We start from the raw sequence: 6,777 nt of genomic DNA, 5'->3' as shown, positions 1-6,777 counted from the left end.
ATCGTTGGGTCTGGTGTAGTTGTGTTTGGAGGACTAGTTGCATTTACATTGCAAGTTACAGTACAAGTGACTGGTGCAGGTGAAGTTACAGGGACTGGTGTTGAAGTTACAGGGACTGGTGTTGAAGTTACAGGGACTGGTGTTGAAGTTACAGGGACTGGTGTTGAAGTTACAGGGACTGGTGTTGAAGTTACAGGGACTGGTGTTGAAGTTACAGGGACTGGTGTTGAAGTTACTGGTGTTGAAGTTACGGGGACTGGTGTTGAAGTTACGGGGACTGGTGTTGAAGTTACGGGGACTGGTGTTGAAGTTACGGGGACTGGTGTTGAAGTTACGGGGACTGGTGTTGAAGTTACGGGGACTGGTGTTGAAGTTACGGGGACTGGTGTTGAAGTTACAGGGACTGGTGTTGAAGTTACGGGGACTGGTGTTGAAGTTACAGGGACTGGTGTTGAAGTTACAGGGACTGGTGTTGAAGTTAAAGGGACTGGTGTTGAAGTTACAGGGACTGGTGTTGAAGTTACAGGGACTGGTGTTGAAGTTACAGGGACTGGTGTTGAAGTTACAGGGACTGGTGTTGAAGTTACAGGGACTGGTGTTGAAGTTACAGGGACTGGTGTTGAAGTTACAGGGACTGGTGTTGAAGTTACAGGGACTGGTGTTGAAGTTACAGGGACTGGTGTTGAAGTTAAAGGGACTGGTGTTGAAGTTACAGGGACTGGTGTTGAAGTTACAGGGACTGGTGTTGAAGTTACAGGGACTGGTGTTGAAGTTACAGGGACTGGTGTTGAAGTTACAGGGACTGGTGTTGAAGTTACAGGGACTGGTGTTGAAGTTACAGGGACTGGTGTTGAAGTTACGGGGACTGGTGTTGAAGTTACGGGGACTGGTGTTGAAGTTACAGGGACTGGTGTTGAAGTTACAGGGACTGGTGTTGAAGTTACAGGGACTGGTGTTGAAGTTACGGGGACTGGTGTTGAAGTTACAGGGACTGGTGTTGAAGTTACAGGGACTGGTGTTGAAGTTACGGGGACTGGTGTTGAAGTTACGGGGACTGGTGTTGAAGTTACAGGGACTGGTGTTGAAGTTACAGGGACTGGTGTTGAAGTTACAGGGACTGGTGTTGAAGTTACAGGGACTGGTGTTGAAGTTACGGGGACTGGTGTTGAAGTTACAGGGACTGGTGTTGAAGTTACGGGGACTGGTGTTGAAGTTACAGGGACTGGTGTTGAAGTTACAGGGACTGGTGTTGAAGTTACAGGGACTGGTGTTGAAGTTACGGGGACTGGTGTTGAAGTTACGGGGACTGGTGTTGAAGTTACAGGGACTGGTGTTGAAGTTACAGGGACTGGTGTTGAAGTTACGGGGACTGGTGTTGAAGTTACGGGGACTGGTGTTGAAGTTACGGGGACTGGTGTTGAAGTTACAGGGACTGGTGTTGAAGTTAAAGGGACTGGTGTTGAAGTTACGGGGACTGGTGTTGAAGTTACAGGGACTGGTGTTGAAGTTACAGGGACTGGTGTTGAAGTTACAGGGACTGGTGTTGAAGTTACAGGGACTGGTGTTGAAGTTACAGGGACTGGTGTTGAAGTTACGGGGACTGGTGTTGAAGTTACGGGGACTGGTGTTGAAGTTACGGGGACTGGTGTTGAAGTTACAGGGACTGGTGTTGAAGTTAAAGGGACTGGTGTTGAAGTTACAGGGACTGGTGTTGAAGTTACGGGGACTGGTGTTGAAGTTACGGGGACTGGTGTTGAAGTTACAGGGACTGGTGTTGAAGTTACAAGGACTGGTGTTGATGTTACAGGGACTGGTGTTGAAGTTACAGGGACTGGTGTTGAAGTTAAAGGGACTGGTGTTGAAGTTACAGGGACTGGTGTTGAAGTTAAAGGGACTGGTGTTGAAGTTACAGGGACTGGTGTTGAAGTTACGGGGACTGGTGTTGAAGTTACGGGGACTGGTGTTGAAGTTACAGGGACTGGTGTTGAAGTTACAGGGACTGGTGTTGAAGTTACAGGGACTGGTGTTGAAGTTACAGGGACTGGTGTTGAAGTTACAGGGACTGGTGTTGAAGTTACGGGGACTGGTGTTGAAGTTACGGGGACTGGTGTTGAAGTTACAGGGACTGGTGTTGAAGTTACAGGGACTGGTGTTGAAGTTACAGGGACTGGTGTTGAAGTTACAGGGACTGGTGTTGAAGTTACAGGGACTGGTGGTGAAGTTGCAGTAACTGGTGGTGAAGTTACAGTAACTGGTGGTGAAGTTACAGTGACTGGTGTTGAAGTTGCAGTAACTGGTGGTGAAGTTGCAGTAACTGGTGGTGAAGTTACAGTAACTGGTGGTGAAGTTGTGTTAAACGATGACATGGTTGGAGTAGTAGTTGCAGCTGTGATTGAATGAGTAATTGCAGCTGTGTTTGGAGGAGTGGTTGCTGTTGTGATTGGAGTAGTAGTTGCAGCTGTGATTGAATGAGTAATTGCAGCTGTGTTTGGAGGAGTGGTTGCTGTTGTGATTGGAGTAGTAGTTGCAGCTCTGATTGAATGAGTAATTGCAGCTGTGTTTGGAGGAGTGGTTGCACTTGTGGTTGGAGTAGTAGTTGCAGCTGTGATTGAATGAGTAATTGCAGCTGTGTTTGGAGGAGTGGTTGCACTTGTGGTTGGAGTAGTAGTTGCAGCTGTGATTGAATGAGTAATTGCAGCTGTGTTTGGAGGAGTGGTTGCACTTGTGGTTGGAGTAGTAGTTGCAGCTGTGATTGAATGAATAATTGCAGTTGTGGTTGGAGTAGTAGTTGCAGTGACTGGTGGTGAAGTTGCATTGACTGGCAGTGAAGTTGTATTACCTAATGGAAAGGTTAGATCACAATCCAGTAAAAAAAACGTTATGTTTGAAATACTGTAGACACTAGTGCTTTCTATGGTGTGATTTGGGGCCCAAAAGATGAATACAAAAATTGAAATTATGACAGGTGCAGTTGCTGCTGTCAATATATGACCCCCCCCCCCCTCTCAGTCAAAAAACACTTTGTGTTTGAAATAGACACTCATGCTTTCTAAGGTGTGATTTGGGGCGCTAAGGATGAAAAATTTAATATCAATATTAATATTGTCCAATACTTAGATAGGGAGGGGGGTGAAATTATGACAAGCAGTTTCTGCTGTCAATATATGACTCCCCAGTCAAAACAACCTCTGTGTTTTAAATAGACACTAGTGCTTGATGATCTGGGGCCCTAAAGATGAATACAAAATCAATAACATCTCAATACTGTCCAATACTTAGATAGGGAGGGGGGTGAAATTATGACAGCTGTCAAAATATGTCATTTTTTTAAATAGACACTCATGCTTTCTAAGGTGTGATTTGGGGCCCTAAGGATGAATACAAAATTAATATCAACATCCTAATAGCCTACTGCCCAATATTATTTAAATAGGGAGGGGGTGAAATTATGACAGTCAGTCAAAATATGAGCCCCCCCCCCCCCCCCCAACATCAACATCTTAAGACTGCCCAATACTTCGATCGAGGGAAGTGAAATTATGACAGGCAGTTACTGCCGTCAAAATGTGACAGTAAGAAAATAAATCACACCCGTGTTAAGTGAGGGGCGCTAATATATTAAAGTCTAACTCTGTTGATTAGGTGACTGATTACAGTGTAATTACAGGAGTAGGACATAAGAGCTTCCGTCCTTTTGTGTTCGTATATGCCCGACATATAGCCGGATGCACCGGGATGGATTCGAACCCCCAGACTTTACCACTGCACCACCCGAGCACCATTTATCATGTATGAACCCCCAGACTTTACCACTGCACCACCCGAGCACCATTTATCATGTATGAACCCCCAGACTGTACCACTGCACCACCCGAGCACCATTTATCATGTATGAACCCCCAGACTTTACCACTGCGCCACCCAGCACCATTTATCATGTATGAACCCCCACACTTTACCACTGCACCACCCGAGCACCATTTATCATGTATGAACCCCCAGACTTTACCACTGCACCACCCGAGCACCATTTATCATGTATGAACCCCCAGACTTTACCACTGCACCACCCGAGCACCATTTATCATGTATGAACCCCCAGACTTTACCACTGCACCACCCGAGCACCATTTATCATGTATGAACCCCCAGACTTTACCACTGCACCACCCGAGCACCATTTATCATGTATGAACCCCCAGACTTTACCACTGCACCACCCGAGCACCATTTACCATGTATGAACCCCCAGACTTTACCACTGCACCACCCGAGCACCATTTACCATGTATGAACCCCCAGACTTTACCACTGCACCACCCGAGCACCATTTACCATGTATGAACCCCCAGACTTTACCACTGCACCACCCGAGCACCATTTATCATGTATGAACCCCCAGACTTTACCACTGCACCACCCGAGCACCATTTATCATGTATGAACCCCCAGACTGTACCACTGCACCACCCGAGCACCATTTACCATGTATGAACCCCCACACTTTACCACTGCACCACCCGAGCACCATTTACCATGTATGAACCCCCACACTTTACCACTGCGCCACCCAGCACCATTTATCATGTATGAACCCCCAGACTTTACCACTGCACCACCCGAGCACCATTTACCATGTATGAACCCCCACACTTTACCACTGCGCCACCCGAGCACCATTTATCATGTATGAACCCCCAGACTTTACCACTGCACCACCCGAGCACCATTTATCATGTATGAACCCCCAGACTTTACCACTGCACCACCCGAGCACCATTTATCATGTATGAACCCCCAGACTTTACCACTGCACCACCCGAGCACCATTTATCATGTATGAACCCCCAGACTTTACCACTGCACCACCCGAGCACCATTTATCATGTATGAACCCCCAGACTTTACCACTGCACCACCCGAGCACCATTTATCATGTATGAACCCCCAGACTTTACCACTGCACCACCCGAGCACCATTTATCATGTATGAACCCCCAGACTTTACCACTGCACCACCCGAGCACCATTTATCATGTATGAACCCCCAGACTTTACCACTGCACCACCCGAGCACCATTTATCATGTATAATACTACATCACTGTTTCAGCAACAATGCCTGAGTGCTAATCCATTTATTTATTTATTTTTAAATCTGAATGACTTTCCCCTTGTTTGTAATTTACACATTACAGCTTCCATTCAACTTTCATAGAAATGAATGGCGTAATACATTACACCATTCATTTCTATGGAAGTTGAATGTGAAAACGTGACAGAAAGAAAAACTGACAGAAGCCCAAAGCCCAGCAATTTGCTGACTCAAATCCCCACAATAAGAGTGCTCTAGTTTCACCCTCTGACAGTGATATAACTGCAACGTTATTGTACATTCAATTCAATCAAAATGAAATTAATTTTGGAGAATTATTGTCACAATTCTCACATTGATTTGGATAAGGTGGAAATCAACACAATTAGATGTTCATCACATGAATTAAGCAATCATTTGTATCTTTCATTTCTATCACAAAGCAATAGGCTATACTTGGATAATATGAAAGTGTAGAATGACAATTAAGTGAAAAATAAAGTATGCTTTGCTCGTACAATGCAAATAAATTCATAACTATAAATGTAGTTATGAAGCATCTATTGAATACTTACTTTCCCCATGTGATGTATAAAAGTATCCGGCAAAAAAGATCAAGTAAAGCGTTTTGCTTCCCATTTCACTGGATGAAGGAGGTCAGGATTGACTCTCTAAAATCTGCTCTTGGTTTGTAAGAACCTTGCAGATCAAGGCTTTCAAGTGACCTGAAGAACAATCACAGCCTCCAACATGAGTTTACAAAACACAATGCAGACATGTCATTGGACTAAGGCTGAAGCCAAGTGAAGTCATTTACCGTATTTGTGGTCAAACCAGTTTCTGTATTAGACAGCCAGTGTATACATCATGCAGTAAGAAAGATTGGTATGCAGAATCAGAAAAAAAGATTTGCAGTACAATAAATAAACATTGCAGGCGCAGCTTTAAAATATTTATACTCACTAGGTGTAAGCTAAAATTAAAATGTAGGTTCATGATGAAAATGCTTACCGTCAAAGCAGTTTACCTATATAATTAATTTAAACTAAACATCATGTTTTTCTATTTCTGGTTATTTTCTTATTTTTATTTTTATTTTAGACTGTGCGCAAAGGAGGAAGGTAGGCATTTGTATGTACTGTAAGTGTGATTCATATGATCTCACCCTTTCTAGAACTTGGAGAAATCTTTTTTAAATGATCCATGTTTCTTTTGTGCTTGTATAGTTTAGGTCAAAACTAAAAACAAACACATTTTCATCATTCTAACCCTAACCACAACCACACCAAAGGATCGCCATGCAACTCCTTGGGTCCAAACGGTTACAAGGAGCAGCGGTGGCCTAAGGGTTAGAGTAGCGCCCTTGTTGCCGAAAGGTTGCCGGTTCGATTCCCCGGACGGGCAGGAAGAACTGAACACCACTGAAGTGCTGTGTGTGTGTGTGTGTGTGTGTGTGTGTGTGTGTGTGTGTGTGTGTGTGTGTGTGTTTCTATGTGCAGGGTGTTGCTGAAAATGAGCACCTGTGCTCAGCTATACTTCCCTGGGTAAATAAAGAATTTAAAAAAAGGAGTTGCTTGCATGGTGACCCTTTGGTGTGGTTTGGGCCATTGAATTCAACCAGTTGAACGGACTAACTATATATTTAGTCTATATGAGCTTGTAGATCGGCTATTTTCACTTCAT

This window comes from Protomyctophum parallelum (genome assembly GCF_964188405.1).
Source record: "Protomyctophum parallelum genome assembly, chromosome: 6".
NCBI lineage: Eukaryota > Metazoa > Chordata > Actinopteri > Myctophiformes > Myctophidae > Protomyctophum > Protomyctophum parallelum.
Note: the sequence above shows the minus strand (reverse complement) of the source record.